Genomic DNA, 19,239 nt, shown 5'->3' with positions numbered 1-19,239 from the left:
CTGCATTATTTAAGGTAGGAATAGAAAGTCATCCTTTCTTTTTTTTTAATTTTTAATTTTTAATTTTTTTTTATTTTAATAGCCTTTTATTTACAAGTTATAGTATGGGTAACTTTACAGCACTGACAATTGCCAAACCTAAGTCATTCTTTCTGATTCCAAGTCCAGAGCTTTATCCACCATGCTACAGATTAGTAATTTTGAATCTCATAGATTTGGAAATGGGAGGAACCTCAGAGGACATCATATACAACTTCCTCATATTTCAGATAAGGCACTGAGGTAAATGTAGGTGAAGTAATTTGATCAGAGTTATTTACTCAGCTAGTATGTTTCTGAAGAAGTATTTGAATTCAATTCTTCCTGATTTAAGGTCTAGCACTCTATCCATTCCATCATTAGCTATCTTTACTACTAGTGTGATCTTGGGCAAATTAGTTAACCACTGTCTGCCTTAGTTACCTCATCTATAAAATAGATATATATTTATTATAAGGATTATATAAGAAAGCACTTAACCTAGCACAAAATAATCCCTATGTAAATGTTAGTTATTATTATTAAATGCTAGCAATTGTTATTAATTAAAGAAAGGTCAAGGGTAAAATTTTAACTCAGATCTTCTTGATTCAAAATTCAGCATAATTTCCACTGTGCCTTACTTCTCAACAGGACAAGAAAGAAACACAGTAGAGAGGCGGTGGGAGGGTGTAGGTGGTACCATGCACAGAAGGCTCCCCTGGGACAACTCTGCCAGAGGTTATGGAGAGTGTTTGGGTTGAGTTTCTGGCTGATTGCATCAGGATTCCTTAGGGATACAATAGTGTATTTAAGGGTAGGGAGCTGAGTGATTAAGATTCATGTTTTTTTCAGTAAATAGTCTACAATTCACAAAGAAATTATACATAAGAATTGAGCAAGAGCAAGAGCCGAGGTAGACATATAATTGAGACCCTTTTGTTTGTGTTTGATTGAGAACCTTTGCTAATTGTCATCCATCTGGAAACCTTTATTTTTTCCACCTGGAAACAAGAGTAAGGGAATTGTGGTATGTGTAGGTCTTCAGAGTGTTTGAGGTTGTCATTGCTGTCTTATCATCTTTAGCCATTCTGTTCTTCATCTTGGAACTGTGTATATTTTAAATTCAGATTTTGGCTGTCACGAAAAATGTTCCCAGAGTCAGCAGATGAGTTTTGTCCCTAAGAATGCTTCCATGAACCACTTGTTTATCCTAAGGGCATGCCTGTGCTACAGATGATAGGACCTTGTCAATCAGAGGTTGAAGGACTCTGACAGGGATGACAATGTCTAGGGATTGAAGGATTCAGGGAAGATTGTTTTCTTTTAATAATAGGGGAGCTCTTAATAGGGAAATATGTTTTGCATGATTTCATATATTTAATTGATGTCAAATTGCTTGCTTTCTCAATGAGGAGGTTGAGGGAAGAACCCAAAATATTTTTTAAAATATTATTAAATATTTTGACATGTAATTAGGAAATAGTTAATGAAATAAATAAAGGTATTTATTTTTTAAAATAATAAGAGAACCTTGAGAATATTTATACTTGGAGGAAAAGGAGCTGGCTGACAATAATTAAGTTAAAGATGGAGAGGTAAAAGGGTATATTCTCTATATCAAAATTCAATATATTGATTTTTCAGAATGGGGTAGGAGCAAAAAAAAATTAAAGAAATAGGTTCAGGAGTTAGCTTTGTAAAGGAGAAGGGATATAATTTGAAAAAGGAAGGCAAAAAGAGAAAATTAGTAAAGAGTCAGATAATTTTTTAATTGGAGAGAAAGAAAATTAAAAAAGCTTATTGCCCCCCCCCCTTTTTTTTTTTTTTACCAACCTCCATACCATTCTTTAATTGTTTCATGTCCGTGCCTTTACATTAGATAAAACCTTTTGTGAGTATGTTCTCTGTCTCTGTCTTTCTGTCTCTCTGCCTCTATCTCTGTCTCTTTCTCTTTCTCTCTGTCTCTCTGTTTCTGTCTTGCTCTCTGTATCTCTATCTGTCTTTCTGTCTTTCCCTCTCTCTCTCTCTCCCCACCCTTTTTCTCTCTCTCTCTTCCAGTATTTTGAAATTCCCCCATACTACCTATTGCATTGCATTGCCTATAGTCCCCATAGTGCTGTAAACAAGGTAAAGACAATTCAAGATTTATTAAAAGCAAATGAATTTCAGAAGGCTATCATGATAGTTATATTTTCCCCAAGGCAAAATTTGCATTTTTAATATTAAGATTTTTGTGTGTAGGCCTTTTAAATTAATGGATTCAATATGAAGAGAGATTTAATGACATTCCTACCAAAAGAGTTAGCTATTCATATGCACTTAGTTGTATAATAAATATTAGGAGCAATACAACTTTCTTTTGTGACATAGTGGCCTTACAAAGTGTGGCTAAAATACTGGGTCTGAAATCAGGAAGATTTGAGTTTGAATCTTGCTTGTGAAATTTACTAGCTGTGTGACTCCTGGGTTCAGCCTCATTTTCCTGAGGATAATAATAATACCTACCTTATAGAGTCGTTGTGAAGATCAAGTATGATTGTGTGTATAAAACATTTTGCAAAACTTAAAACTCTAAATAAATATTATATAAACTGGATTAAAATCCAATGTCTTCACTGAGAGACAAAAAATTCATCTTGATAGGAATCTACAAATAGCCGTGAAGTTTAGGACAAGATGAAGAGTGGAATGATGAAAAAGTGGAATTTCAGAGATTACTAAAGTAACTATTTTAGGGCAAATTTAAGGACAGGCTCTATTGAACAATGATGAAAAACTAAGCTTGTTAAAAACCTGTCACACTGATTGTCACATCACATCTTTGTCTCCATCCAGGGGCAACCTAAATAACAGATTTAAGTGTTGGAAAGAATGTTAGAGGTTATCTATTTCAATTTTCTCATGTTATAGAGAAAGAAATTGAGATCTAGAGAGGAAAGATGATACACAAGTAGTAAGTGGTAGCCCCTTTGATCATAGATCTAGGGCTCTTTTTTTATATATGATGCTGTTTTCATATATTGTGCCTTTGGCTATGGTATCAAGGTATAGTATACTCTGGCTTCTTTCTAATCTACTCTGATATCAAGAAATCAACACTTTTTTGTCACTAAGAAAAGGTTTACCTCTAAAGTAGATCATAATGAATTTAGAACTAAAACTCAGATTTTTATTTACTGCCCTTTGATTACCTATAAGCTTCAAACTTTGACAAATTTAACTGATATAAAGAATTAAAATATCATTACATGCAACCTGTAGGGTTGTATTCCACCAAAAGTGGGAAACTGAGTCTTCGATATTTCAAGGTTTATTTAATGGTTCTCCCTTTATTTTATTTCTCCACTATTTTATTCTTTGCTATTATTTTTTGATTGTTCATAAATGGTTTTGTTAAGTAATTTATCTGAGTAGCTATCGATGGCACTCTCGTAGTAATATCTGGCATCAAGTAATCTACAAGAATTTTGGAAAATAAGTCAGAATACTTTTTTCTCCCAATTGGCTTAGGCTAAGAAATCATGTTAAGTAAATTGAAGAGATATTTTTCTGTTTATTAATAGGGCAGGATTCTTTTGATTCAAAACTGATTTATCCCTTGGGAAAGAAAGAATGCTGACTTTCGCATTTGGAGAATTTAGAATGCAAGGTACCATGTTGCCCCCTCTTCTCAAGAGGGCAGAATTACTGACTACTGGATCCTAGCATGTGACATGACTTAATTGGAAGTAATGTTCAGCACTAATGGACACCTAGATTTTTTGAGACTGTTTCCCCTTTTTTCTGGAACTCTCTCTTTCTTGTTGGTCATGAGAGCATAAACATCGTAGTTCTGCTCCTTTCACCTTTCCCTTTTTCTGCTGGGCAGATGGACAGGAGCCTTCTTGGCTATTCTTATCCCCTTGTTTTCTCCTTCCTGTTGACCTGAGTATGCTAATTCTTTTTCTTTCACTCTTGTGGAGCAGAATGGTAGGCTCCAGCTTGGTTCTTCTGCCCCTCCCTCTCTGGGAACTGGTTAGGACAAATTTTGATTGGCAATTCATTTCCATCCTCCTTCAGAAATAATTCTTTGCTATATGTTTTTATGGGTTTTGTTACGTATCCTATTTTTGCCATATAGAAATCACTTTGATCTATTCATATATTTGTAAAGAGCCAGGAATTTACTGATATTCTAGATGTGCTTGATAATTCCCATTAAATGTCAATATTTTCTCTCTGTCTCTCTGTCTCTGTCTCTGTCTTTCTGTCTTTCTGTCTCTCTGTCTCTCTGTGTCTCTGTCTCTGTCTCTCTCTCAAAATGGTGTGTTCGTTTAGTGGGGTTCAATCTGTCAGGCTTTCTATTGATTATTGCCAAAAAAGATTCTTATCTGGAAAAAATACTAGCTTTTATAGATTTTGTGTGCTCTAGTATTATTAACCATTACTTCTTCCACTTCTAGTTTCAAAGAGATTCTTCTTTGAATAACGTGGATCAGATTTCCTCCAAAGTCCTCATACTCTAGTATTTCTAAACAGATGGCTGGTATGATAAATTAGGCAGTCTGGTTAACAGCTACCAAACATTCATGCATAGGAATCCATAGATTGTTCATTACTTTAAATATATATGTATATACATATATACACACATATGCTTTAAATATATGTATATTTAAAGATCTACTAATTCTAAGACATAGTTTATAGTAAATATGTATAAAGTTACCATGTGGGTAGTTCTTAATTTATGAATGGATTGAATTAAGCTCATTTGTAAATTGGTTGTTTGGAACTGAGATTAGATTTTACTTTATAAAGTCTTGTTAATGGGTGCTAGTTTTACAGATTAACCCTTTAAAACCCCACAAAGGCTCAGAGAATGGGATGGTAAGGGAAGAGGTTTCATGTAGTAAGTATAAGAGGATAGTGATGATGATCAGTTCTGATGGACGTGGTCTCTTCAACAATGAGATGAACCAAATCAGTTCCAATAAAGCAGTAATGAATTGAACCAACTGCACCCAGCAAAAAGAACTCTGGGAGATGACTATGAACCACTACCTAGAATTCCCAAACCCTCTATTTTTGTCTGCCTGCATTTTTTATTTTCTTCACAGGTTAATTGTACACTATTTCAAAGTCCGATTCTTTTTGTACAGCAAAATAACTGTATGGACATGTATACATACATTGTATTTAACTTATACTTTAACATATTTAACATGTATTGGTCAACCAGCCATCTGGTGGAGGGGGTGGGGAGGAGGGGAAAAGTTGAAACAAAAGGTTTTGCAACTGTCAATGCTGAAAAATCACCCATGTGATATCTTATAAATAAAAAGCTATTTTTTTTTTTAAAGAGGAGAAATAGTGTTTCTTCTAAATTTTGTGGTATAAAACTGACGGTAAAATTTTGAAATCAATGGTTTGCTTTTGGCAGCTTCCCACTTTCCTTTCTGCACCTCCCTCCCACATATTAGTGTGTTTTTCTCCTGATGTTTATTCTGCCCTATGGTTCCCCTATAATATTTTTACTTTGTAAGAAAAGTCAGGTAAATCTCCATTCAAAAACTCCTTTTTTTTCTAGTACATTTGAACCTAGCTAGATTAGAAGAAAAATAATCTGACTAAATTAATTTTAGTTTCAGTTTTAAATAGCTCCCTCTTAGTGACAATATTTAAACAGAATATCTTGCTGGAAATATATACAGAGGATTTTTACATGGAATATAAGCTAAGCCTATATAGTCTTCCAAGGTTTCATTCCACATTGTCCTACTGGCTGCGTTTTTGCCTCTCTGGATTTTACCATCATTCCTCAGATGCCTTCTTACTCTAGAACTTCCTTTAGCATTCTTGAATCTTTTTACCCAAGAACATTCCTCTGCTCAAATCCCCTTCCCTCACTGATGAGTTCCTGAGGGGAGGGAATAGAAGGACCTTATTTGGGGGACATGTCCAAGCCAACCATTCTTCTTTTTAAAACTTCTTATTTTCAAAATATATGCATAATTTCAACATTCACCCTTGCAAAACTGTGTTCCCGCTCTTCTTCTTAGATGGCAAGTAATCCAATATATGTTAAACATGTGAAATTCTTCCACTCAAATTTTGGTATTTTGACAATTATCATGCTATTCAAAAATAATCAGATCAAAAAGGGAAAAAAAAACTGAGAAAGAAAACAAAAAGCAAGCAAATAACAAAGAAGTGAAAATACTATGTTGTAAACCACTATCAGTCCCCACAGTTCTCTTTCTGAGGGCAGATGACTTTCTTCATCACAAGTCCATTGGAACTAGTCTGACTCACCTCACTGTTGAAAAGAGCCACAACCAGGGGGCAGCTAGTTAGTGTAGTGAGCAGACCACCAGCCCCAGGTCATGAGGACCTGAGTTCAAATCTAATCTCAGACACTTAACACTTCTGGGCTGTGTGACCCTGGGCAAGTCACTTAACCGCAATTGCATCAGCAAAAAATAAGTAAATAAACAAGGAAAAAAATAAAAAGAGCCATTATATATTTTAAAAAAAGAAAAAAAAGGAGCATGTACATCAGAGTTGATCATTGCATAATATTGTTGCTGCTGTGTACAATGATTTCCTAGTTCTACTCACTTCACTTAGCCTCAGTTCATGTAAGTCTCTCCAGGCCTTTCTAAAATCATACTGTTGACCGTTTCTTATACAACAATCATATTCCATAACATTCATATACTATAACTTATTCAGCCATTCTCCAACTGATGGGCATCCACACATTACCCATTTCCTTGCCACTACCAAAAGGCAAACCAACCATTCTTAATTCCCTTCCTGAATGTGATTTTGATTCTCTGGACTCAAAGACCTTCTTCCCCCACCCTTCAATCCCCAAATTCTTTCAGCTCCTTTTTATATATTATCTTCCCAGTACTTTGAGGGAAGGGACTATTATTTTGCTTTTTTTATGATTTTATTATATACCTACAGTATCTGCTATTAAGATTCTATTATGATATTAATTCATTTTAGAGTGCAAATTATTAATACTGTTATAAACCTACTAGAAGTATCTGTAATTTTTGAAACAAAAAGCTTTTTGTCTTTTTAAAAAATTGAACTAAATTTATTTTTGTTAGATTTTAAGTTTTAAACTATTCCCCCATCTCCTCTAGAAAATGCCACTATTTGACACACATATGTGTGTATACACAGACACAGACACCCACCCCTATACTATGTATACTTCTATTTATCAGTTCTTTCTTTGGAGGTAGATAGTGTTGTTTTTTTTTTCATAAATTCTTTGTTTTGGGTATTTTTAATACCCTGAATAATTTAGTTGTTTGCAGTTATTTTTACCATTATTATGTACACATTCTCTGATTTTATTCAATTCACTTTTTATTATTTCAAGTCTTTCATGTTTTTCTAAAAATAAACCTATTCATCATTTCTTATAGTATAGTAATATTCTTTTTTTTCCCCTGAGGCAATTAGGGTTAAGTGACTTGCCCAGGGTTACACAGTTAGGAAGTGTATAGTAATATTCTTAATAGAAATAAAACGAAATATTAAGCAGTGTAACAAAGCAAAATTAACAATTTCAGACAGTGTGAGGAATGAAACAGAGGGGAGACAAAGATTAAAAAAGAAAAACTGGGCTTGGGAACTTTCCTGCAGAGTCAGTCAACATTTTTCAGCTGTTTCTGCTTTTCACAGATTTCATTTCTTCTGAAAATACTGATTTTCTGTAAGCTCTATGTCCTTTCTCCCTCTCCCCTCAAGGCAATGGGACCTGGAACAGTAATTTGTAGGGGTAGGTCTGTGACAATGCAGATAAAGTTCAGGACCTGCCTATATTATCTGTTACCTGAGAAACTAATTCCTTCTATGCAATATAAATAGAAAGCAAATGACAGGTAACTCCATTGGTAAGTGGGTCACTTTCCATATTCCAAAACAGAACTCATTATCTTTTCCCCAATCCTTTTCTCTTCTCAACTTTCCCGTTACTATTAAAGATAACATCATCTTGTGAGTCACCATGGCCCACAATGTCAGTGTCATCCTCAAGTCCTCCCTCACACTCACCCCACATAGCCAATCTATTTTCAAGTCTTGTTCCTTCTACCTTTACAACATCTTTAGTGTCTTCTTCTCTTTAGTCATACCAACTGTCATCAAATGCTTGAACTATTTGATTCTCAGTCTATATGCCTCATGTTTCTCCCCACTCCAATCCATCTTCCACTAAGCCATCAGAATGATTATCCTAACATACAAGTCTGAACACATCAAAACCCTTCCTCTCCTGTAAAACTCCAAAAGTCTCCCTATTGTCTGCAGGACTGAATTTAAAATCCTCTCCACAACTTGGTCCTTTCCTAGGTTCTAGTGTTCTTGCAGTGTACTCCCTTCTAATCATTCCATAATCCAGTTACATTGTCCTACTTGCTGATCTATCTTTATGTTGATGATTCACAAATCTACCTCTCCTGTCCCAAACTTTCTGATGGTCTCCAATCTTGAATGTCTAATTGCCTTTCAGATGTTTCAAACTGAATGTCCAACACACTTGGACATTCAATGAGTCCAAAATTGAATTCATTATCTTTCTCCCTAAATCCTTACTCCCTCATATCTTCCCTGTTACTATGGAGGGTAACAGCATTCTTCCAGTCCCTCAAACTCAAAATTTAGGCATCAACTCTGGAATTCTTACTATCTCTCACACCTCTGTATCCAAACTGTTGCCAAGATCTGTCACTTTGTCAGCATCTCTCAAATAAGCCCCCTTTCCTCATTCAATACTGCTACTTCTATATCCTTATGTCTAAACTATTGGAATCATTGCTGGTGGGTCTATTTGCCTCAAAAATCTCCCCATTCCAACCCAACCTCCTTTCACCTACCAAAGTGATTTTCCTAAAGTCCAGATCTGATCATATACCTCCCACTCCACCATTTCCCACTCAAAAAACAGTGGTTCCCTATTGATTCCAGGTTAAGTACAAAATTTTCTGTTTGACCTTCAGAATTCTTTATAACCTAGCCCCCTTCTATCTTTTTAGTCTATTATATCTTACTTCCAGAGATGTACTCGGTAATTCATGATTACTGGCCTCCTGGTTGTTCCACAAAAAAAGGCACTCCATCTCCCAGTACTAGGGAGATCTGCTATGCCTGGAATTCTCTTCCTCTTCTTTCTTCCATCCTATTTACTGACTCATTTGGCTTCCTTCAAGTTCCAGCTAAAATTCCATCTTCTACAGAAAACTTTTCCTCATTCCTCTTAATTTTACTACCTTCCCTCTGTTAATTATTTCCTCTTGATTATGTATATATTTATTTGCATATTTTCTCCCCATTAGATTGAGAGCTCTTTGTTTTGGGAGGGTTTTTTTTTTTGCCTCTTTTTGTATCCTTATTACTTAGCTTAGTGCCTGCCATATTCCAGGCATTTAATAAATGTTTGCTTATTCATTGATTGATTCCTGAACATGACATTCCAACTCTGGACTCCAGGAATTTTCACATCATGTCTCCCTCCCTGTGCTTGCAGCATTCTCCCTCATCACCTCCATCTCTTAGCTTCTCTGGTTTCCTTCAAAACTCAATTCAAATTTCACTTAGTGCAGATATCCTTTTCCTCTGCAACCTTTCATTTATTCTAGACATATTTTGTAGATACCTATTTTAACATTTTTCTCTGGCACATAGTAAGCGCTTAAATAATGCTTGTGAGTGCCTGACTTAAATTATAGGGCTGACTGTGGGAAGAGCATTAAATATACTTTAGAGTTATCTACCAATGTGCTAATCATTGTACACATAAAACACAAGTCTACAGAAATTTACAATAACATAACTCAAGATACTTTTACATCTGTTGTGCCATTTTATTCTCACAGTCATCATGGAAGTTTGTCTTATTTAGTTGTTCTCAATCATGTCCAACTCTTCATGTCCCCATCTGGGATTTTTTTGGGCAAAGATACTGAAGTGATTTGTTATTTCCTTATCCTTATTTTACAATGAAAAAACTGAAGTGAACAGAGTTAAGTGATTGGTCCATGATCACACTGTTATTAAGTGTCTGAGGTTGGATTTGAGTTTAGGACTAGCAGCTCCAGGTCCTGTGCTCTATCCTCTGTGCCACTTACCTGCCCTAAAATGGAGGGTAGTAATGCTTAATAATGAGATAGGAGTTGTCTTTTTTTTTAATGGAGGGTTTTTTATTTTAAAATTTTAACAATAGATTTTTATTTTCAAAATACATGCAAATATAGTTTTCAACATTCATCCTTGCAAAACCTTGTGTTCCAAATTTTTCTCCCTCCCTTCCCCCAACTACCCTTCTCTGTTACCGGTTAAATATGTGTAATTCTTCTAAACGTATTTCCACATTTATCATAATAGCAGTTATCTTTAATGTTTGCAAAGTACTTTACAAATATTATGTCATTTCCTTCCCTTCATGACAAGGCTGGGAGATAGATGGTATCATTCTACTAATTTTACAGTTGAGGAAACTGAGGCAGAGGTTAAATGACTTGTTCAGAGTCACACAGATAGTGAGGTAAAATTTGAACTCATTTCTTCCTGATTCCAAGTCTTGCTCTTGAGCCATCATATTCCTATTTATCCTCATTAAAACTGAGGCACAGAGAGGTAATGACAGCATGCCTAACTCTTAGATTCATTAGATCACATAAATCTGCTTCTTAATGATATATTGAATGTTATAATCATAAAGGAAAAGGCAGAACTTGTCTTTATTTTGAAGAATTTAATCCTTGCCTGGGTTAAATGACTACAACTAAAGGTGGACAAGGAACAGGACAACAACAGTAAAGAACAGTTGATACTTAGAGAAACATATTTATGGAGATAAGAATGGAACATGTATGTAGAATGATCCTCCATTAGTGAGAAGGTTTAAAACAGTGGTTCACATATTCTTTATTAGAAAGAAATACAGTTTCCAAAATCAGAATTATATGGATTACTAATTATAAAGCTGTTAGATGGAGTTATCAACAATTCATCCTCCTTTGCTTTTTTTTTTTTTTTAGGGGGTGGTTTTCTATATTTCTTTCTTCACTTTTGGTTATTTTTCACTCCATGATCCTATTCCTGCCCAATCTTTCAAATGGCAAATTTTTCCTAATTCTGGGGCTGATCCAGATTTGTTATTCTTACTTCTTTACCTCCTGTCATCGCCTTATTATGGTTCGCCTCACTGTTGTTCTTCATTACTGTTTCCTTTGCAACAACAAAGTGACTAGCCGGAGATTGTGCACTAAATGGAGCTGCCAAGCCCTAACAGAAAAAGGTCCCTTGGGTGCTAAGTTCTAATGTTTGGTGTGCCACTCATTGGCATTAAAGTTAGGATCGCCTATCTCAGATCTTCCTGCTATTATTCCTGAAAGAATAGATGGGTGGGAGCAGCAAGTTCCAAAGTGAACTCATTTTACAAAATCTTGCAACTGATTTTCCTAGAGGTAGAGAGAACATCTAAGAACCATTGTTGTGATTGGCATTCGTATTCCAAGCTGTTAACTTTGAGCAATGAAGGTTTCTGTAGACAGTGATTATATCTACTTACCAGAAAGTAAGTACTCTTGATCACATAAAAATTTTCTTTTTCTTTTAATTTTTTCAATTAACAAACATTTTAAATTCACTTGTTTCTTTCCTTACTGCACCCTACCCCCTATTTGAATAGAATTTTTAAAAAAAGCCTTCAATATATACTGTATACACATTCTCATGTTTATCCATGTCTGAAAATATATTTCTTTACCTTTATAATTATTACACTAGCATTTGTTTTCTGTGATTTAAATTTTTCCCATGTTGTATTATCCATGTATATTTTCCATGTCTGTTTATTTCCTTTCCTTCTCTCCCCTTTTATATCTTCTCTTCCAGAAAGTGAATGGCATATTTCAACTTCATTCTTTTGGATTTTTCTCATTGTATTTTTCAGAGTCCTAAGGTCTTTCAAGGTTGATTTTTTCTATAATGTAATTATTGTTTAAATTGTTCTCTCTTTTTCTACTCACTTCACTTTGCATCAGTTTAAGGAGGTCTTCCCAGTTTTTTCTGAAATTGTCCATTTCATCATTTTGTGGCATAATAATATTCAACAATATTCATATGCCACAATTTGTTAAATCATTCTCCAATAAGGAGATAGTTTCCTTAGTTTTCAATTTGTGACCATAATGAAGATATATTATAAATGTTTTTGTGTGTATATGCAAACATATATAAATATAAATATATATTTCCATCCTTTTCTTCTTTCTTTGATTTATGTGAAGTATACTTAGCATAGTATAGCTGGATTAAAAGGTACATAGTTCCAAATTACTTTCCATAATGACTGATCCAATTCATAACTCCATCAATGATATAGTAATGTACTTGTTTTCTCATAGTCTCTTCAACACTGATTTTCTTCCTATGACACGTTTGCCAGTTGGATGACAGTTTAATTAGTATTAATTGATGACAGTATTCATTTGTATTAATAACTGATACCAACTAACCTAAAAAAATTTAGAAAGTAGAATAGATCTTGCTTTTTATTGCAATTGCTTCCAGCCAGACAATTAGTGGGCTCCCAACAGTCATGGTGAATTGAGTTTGTCTGTTTATGAATAAGTCAAGACCCTCTTGATTCAAAATTAATTTGTTTCTTTGAAAAAGAGTAATATTGACTATTAAATTTTGGAGAGCTTAGATTAGAAAATTAAAATGTTGTCTTCTTTTGAGATGAAACCTCAAAATTTAATTAATTCAAAAATTTTAATTTAGTGATTTGGAGCATTTTTTGATATGAGTATTGATAGTTAGATGATCTGCCTTGGAAATCTGCTATTCATATCATTTGACCATTCATTAATTAGGGAATGACTCTTAGTTTAAAAATATGAATCAGTTCTTTAGATATATTGTATATGAGACCTTTATTGGAGAAACTTGTTGCAATTAAAAAAAAAATCTCAGTTATCACTTCCTTTTCTAATTTTTACTACACTAGAGTTGTTTGTACAAAATCTTTTAAATTCTTCATAATTCAAGTTATCCATTTCATTTTGTGTAATTTCTTTATCACTGTTTTGTCATAAAATTTTCCTCTATCAATAGAATAGTAATTTCTTTCTAGATGCTTTAATTTATTTATTCTTCAACTACTTATATCTAGGTCATGTTTAGACTTTATTTTGGAATATGTATGAGATGGTGGTTCAAACCTAATTTCTGCCAATCTATTATCCTTATATAAATATTTTCAATTGTGGCCCTTTATAAGGGCAAAATTGGATTGAAGATATGTAGCACAGTTCCTAGTACAAAGCTTCTTAAACTATGGGTCATGATCCCAAAAGGAGTTGCATAACTGAATGTGGGGAATTACAAAATGATGATTTGTTGTCAGTCAGTATATGTTTGATTTGTTTGCCCATCTTAAATACCTACATACCCAGGGTGTAGAGTCTGGAAATTTAGAGAAGTATACTTGAAACAAGTGTGTTAACTCAGTGGAATTCTAGTATATAGTAGATACTTAATAAATGCTAATTGATTGATTGATTTTTGTGGTTTTCTAGTCAGAAAGGAAACCCTTTGGCCATTTTGTTTCTCAGAGAGTTTATTATTTGATAGTTAGCATTATCGGTATCTCAGCTATAAAAAACACTAATTTATTCATTCACTCATTCTTTCAGTAGACATTTTATTAAGCATTCACTCTGTGCAAGCTATTGTTCTAAGCACTGGGGTATAACATGCATAGCAAGAATAGAATAGAATTAGGGATCATACCATTAAGCAATCAATAAAACAGAGTTGAGGAAAAACCATTGTACTGTGTGAAAGATAGTGGGGTACAAAATGGAATTTCAACAAGTATAAACTAGAAGTTAAGTCAAATCATAATCTAGGATTTTTCAGAACACAAATATCCAAGATATTGTTAAGGAAGAAAACACAGGACTGGAGGTCTCAAACTGGAGGTCTACCTGGATCAAGAGGGATACTACTAGAAATGACTGTGAAATGACTTTATCTGTCTCCAAAAATCTTCCCAAAGCTTTGGATTTTTGTGGTAATTGTACTAATTCTCTCTCTCTTTTTTTTTTTTTTAATTTAATAGCCTTTTATTTACAGGATATATACATGGGTAACTTTACAGCATTAACAATTGCCAAACCTCTTGTTCCAATTTTTCACCTCTTACCCCCCCACCCCCCCCTAAATGGCAGGATGACCAGTAGATGTTAAATATATTAAAATATAACTTAGATACACAATAAGTATACATGACCAAAACATTATTTTGCTGTACAAAAAGAATCAGACTCTGAATTATTGTACAATTAGCTTGTGAAGGAAATCAAAATGCAGGTGTGCATAAATATAGGGATTGGGAATTCAATGTAATGGTTTTTAGTCATCTCCCAGAGTTCTTTTTCTGGGTATAGCTAGTTCAGTTCATTACTGCTCCATTAGAAATGATTTGGTTGATCTCGTTGCTGAGGATGGCCTGATCCATCAGAACTGGTCATCATCTAGTATTGTTGTTGAAGTATATAATGATCTCCTGGTCCTGCTCATTTCACTCAGCATCAGTTCGTGTAAGTCTCTCCAGGCCTTTCTGAAATCATCCTGTTGGTCATTTCTTACAGAACAGTAATATTCCATAATTTTCATATACCACAATTTATTCAGCCATTCTCCAACTGATGGACATCCATTCAGTTTCCAGTTTCTAGCCACTACAAAAGGGCTGCCACAAACATTCGTGCACATACAGGTCCCTTTCCCTTCTTTATAATCTCTTTGGGATATAATCCCAGTAGTAACACTGCTGGATCAAAGGGTATGCACAGTTTGATAACTTTTGAGCATAGTTCCAAACTACTCTCCAAAATGGTTGGATTGTTCACAACTCCACCAACAATGAATCAATGTCCCAGTTTTCCCACATCCCTCCAACAATCATCATTATTTTTTCCTGTCATCTTAGCCAATCTGACAGGTGTGTAGTGGTATCTTAGAGTTGTCTTAATTTGCATTTCTCTGATTAATAATGACTTGGAGCATCTTTTCATATGACTAGAAATAGTTTCAATTTCTTCATCTGAGAATTGTCTGTTCATATCCTTTGACCATTTTTCAATTGGAGAATGGCTTGATTTTTTATAAATTAGAGTTAATTCTCTATATATTTTGGAAATGAGGCCTTTATCAGAACCTTTGACTGTAAAATATTTTCCCAGTTTATTGCTTCCTTCTAATCTTGTCTGCATTAGTTTTGTTTGTACAAAAACTTTTCAGTTTGGTATAATCGAAATTTTCTATTTTGTGATCAGTAATGATCTCTAGTTCTGCTTTGGTCATAAAGACCTTCCCTTCCACAGGTCTGAGAGGTAAACTATCCTATGTTCCTCTAATTTATTAATAATTTCATTCTTTATGCCTAGGTCATGAACCCATTTTGACCTTATCTTGGTGTTCGGCGTTATGTATGGATCAATGCCTAGTTTCTGCCATATTAGTTTCCAATTTTCCCAGCAATTTTTATCAAACAGTAAGTTCTTATCCCAAAAGCTGGGATCTTTGGGTTTGTCAAAGACTAGGTTGCTATATTTGTTGACTGTTTTATCCCTTGAACCTAATCTATTCCACTGATCAACTAATCTATTCCTTAGCCAATACCAAATAGTTTTGGTAACTGCTGCTCTATAATATAATTTTAGATCTGGTACAGCTAAGCCACCATCATTTGATTTTTTTTTCATTAATTCCCTTGAAATTCTTGACCTTTTGTTTTTCCATATGAACTTTGTTGTTATTTTTTCTAGGTCATTAAAATAGTTTTTTGGGAGTCTGATTGGTATAGCGCTAAATAAATAGATTAGTTTAGGTAATATTGTCATCAATTGTACTAATTCTCAATATCTTTCCTATTATGACATATTACCATGATCAAAAAATAACTGCTTCAATTTCCTCATGACCAAATAGAACTAGGTAGGATGTAGAATTGAATACCATCTTTCCCCTTTGAATTGATCTTTGGGCTTTAAGGTAAAGGTTCAGTGAGATACTGTTGATGGAAGACTTCAGCTGATTCTGAGGCATAAATGTCCTCTCCTCATGTGAAAAAGATTTTCATAGATTTTTATAATAAACTTTTTTTTTTAACCATTAAAGACACTAAAGCATCCATACCTAAACTTTAATTTCTCAGTCTCAGAAGTATATAGTTGAAAAGATACCCATGATTTCCCTCACAAGTTCTCTTTGGATTGATTAATTTCTCTAATGAATATAAAACAATTTTCCTAATTAATATTGATGCAAAAATTGTAAATAAAATACTAGCAAGGAGATTATAGTAATATGTCACAAGGATCATAAACTATGACCAGGTGGACTTTATATTTAAAAATCTGGTTCAATACTAGGAAAACTATTAACATAATTGACCGTATCAATTTTTTAGAACCCCAGAAATTATCATTATCTCAATCAGAAGGGAGCCTAGGTTGTTGTGTAGGTACAATAGTGCTACTAAAAGGGGGAGGGACCCAATTAACGTATAGGAACATTTATCTAAAACCAGCAAGCATTACCTGTTGTGAGGATAAGCTAGAAGCTTTCCTAACAAGATCAGGGGTGAAGCAAAGTTGTCCGTTAGCACCTTTATCGTTTCAATATTGTAATAGAAATGTTAGCTATAGCAAAAATAGAAGAAAAAGAAATCAAAGGAATAGGCAATGAGGACACAAAGCTATCATTCTTTGAAGATGATATGATGATATACTTAGAGAATCATAGAAAATCAACTAAAGAACTAGTGGAAAAAATGAACAACTTTAGCAAAATTGCAAAATACGACATAAACCCAAATAAATCACCAGCATTTCTACATATCACTGATATTCCAGCAGCAAGAGAAAGAAAGAAAAATTCCATTTAAAATAATTGTAGACAATATAAACTACTTCAGAATCTATCTGGTCAAGACAAATCCAGGAATTATAGGAAGACAATTACAAAACACCCTTCACTCAAATAAAGTCAGATCTAAACAATTGAAAAACTATCAATTGCTCATGGGTAGGCCAAGCCAATAAAGCAAATATGATAGCTAAATTCTAGCTAAATTAACCTATTTATTCAGTGCTGTGCCAATGAAACTACCAAAACTTATGTTATAGAGCAAATAATAATAATAATAATAATAATAAAATTCATCTGGAAGAACAATGAAAAGATCTGAAGGAAGATATTTTTAGCCACACCACATTTTGTACTCTATTATAAAATACAAATTGTCAAAACAATCTGCTATTGGCTAAGTGGTGGATCAGTGGAATAAATTATGTATATATTGCCTTATATTAAGTGACCATAATAATCTAGTATTTGATAAATCCAAAGATCAAAATTTTTGGAGCAAAAACTTGATATTTGACAAAAACTGCTGGGAAAATTGGAAAGAATATGGCAGAAACCAGGTACAGACCAATATTTCACACCACATATTAAAATAAAGATTAAGTGGGAATGTGATTTCTATATAAAGGATGAAACATAAACAAATTAGAAGAGCATAGAATTGTTTATTTATTGAATCTATGCATAAGGGAAGAATTTAAGGCCAAAGAAAATATAGAGAACATTACAAAATGTAAAATAGATAATTTTGATTATATCAAATTAAGAAGTTTTTACACAAACAAAAGCAATGCAACCAAAATTAATGGGAAGTGGAAAACTGGGGGAGGGTCGATTTTGCAGCATATATCTCTGATAAAGGTCTTATTTCTCAAATATATAGAAAACTGGGTCAAGTTTATAAAAACACAAGTCATATAACTTATAAATAGCCAAAGAATATTAAAAGGTGGTAATCAGACAAAGAAATCAAATCTCGATATAGTCAGATTTTTAAAATGCTCTAAATCTCTATTGATTAAATTAAAACAACTCTGAGGTACACATTTCACATTCATCAGAATGGTTAATATGACAAAAAAGGAAAATGAAAGATATTTGAGAAAAAGTGGGAAAACTAATGCACTGTTGGTAAAGCTGTGAACTGATCCAACCATGCTGGAGAACAATTTAGAACTATGTCCAAAGGACTATAAAACTATGCATACCCTTTGATCCAGCAATACTACTGCTAAGTCTATATCACAAAGATGTAAAAAGAAAAGGGAAAAGAACTATTTATATAAAAATATTTATAATAGCTCTTTTGTGGTGGCTGAAAATTTGAAATCAAAGGGATGACCATCAATTGGAAATGGCTAAAGAAGCTGTGGTATATAATTGTGATGAATACTATTGTATACAAGAACTAATGAATAATATTACTTAAGGAAAAACCTGAAAGATTTAAATAAACTCATACAAAATGAAGTGAGAAGAACTAAGAGAATGTTGTAACAGCAATATTGTATGATGAACTGTGTGAACAACTTAGCTTTTCTTAGTAATATAATGATCCAAGACAATCCCAAAGGAGTCAAAATAGAATTCATTTAAACCCAGCTGACAAATATTTATTAAATTCCTCCTGAACTCAAGGCACCCCTTTATGGTGATATAAAAACAGAAAAAAAAATTTCTGCCTTTTAGGGATTTTATACTCTTTTGGAGATTATGCTTTATTTAGGATCAGAGATTCCATACTGGAGATAATGCTAGTGGAGGTAATAGGTGTAGAAAAACTTTCAGTTTGAGATCAAACCTTGTTCATCAGAGAAGACCCACTACAGAGAAGCCTTACAAATGTAAGAGTATGAAAAAAATTTGTCCTAGAAACTCACACTTTAATATAGCACAATAGAGATTCCATAGTGAGAGAGACTTTTTGGAGGTAATGCATGTGGAAAAAGCCTTCAGTTGTAGTTTGTACCTTATTGTACTTCAGAGTTGCCATAAATTGTATATCCTTTTAAACTATGACTGACACAATTCATTTAGGTTATCTGATTTGTGGTTTCTATAATTCTCCCAACCCTAACTTTTTTTTTTTTTAACAATGTGTATAAGACTATATTTATTTTCTAGAATTGTATATTTCCAAGTGTCATTCTTTTTCACTGGACAATGTAAATGAACTGAAATTTCTTGCTAGAAAATAGGAACATTACACATCCCTCCATATGTAACTATATTAATAATTAAAGTCTTTCCCCCTTTGTTAGGATCTTTGTA

General features: G+C 33.5%; 1 long non-coding RNA gene across 1 annotated transcript in view; it reads left to right on the top strand.

The window, feature by feature from the left end:
- Positions 1-19,239, top strand: part of LOC116421368 — a 71,472-nt gene that overhangs the window by 27,146 nt on the left and 25,087 nt on the right. The window lies entirely within an intron of this gene.

Source organism: Sarcophilus harrisii, chromosome 2 (assembly GCF_902635505.1).
Source record: "Sarcophilus harrisii chromosome 2, mSarHar1.11, whole genome shotgun sequence".
In the NCBI taxonomy this organism is placed as follows: domain Eukaryota; kingdom Metazoa; phylum Chordata; class Mammalia; order Dasyuromorphia; family Dasyuridae; genus Sarcophilus; species Sarcophilus harrisii.
This window is presented reverse-complemented; position numbering and strand designations above follow the sequence as displayed.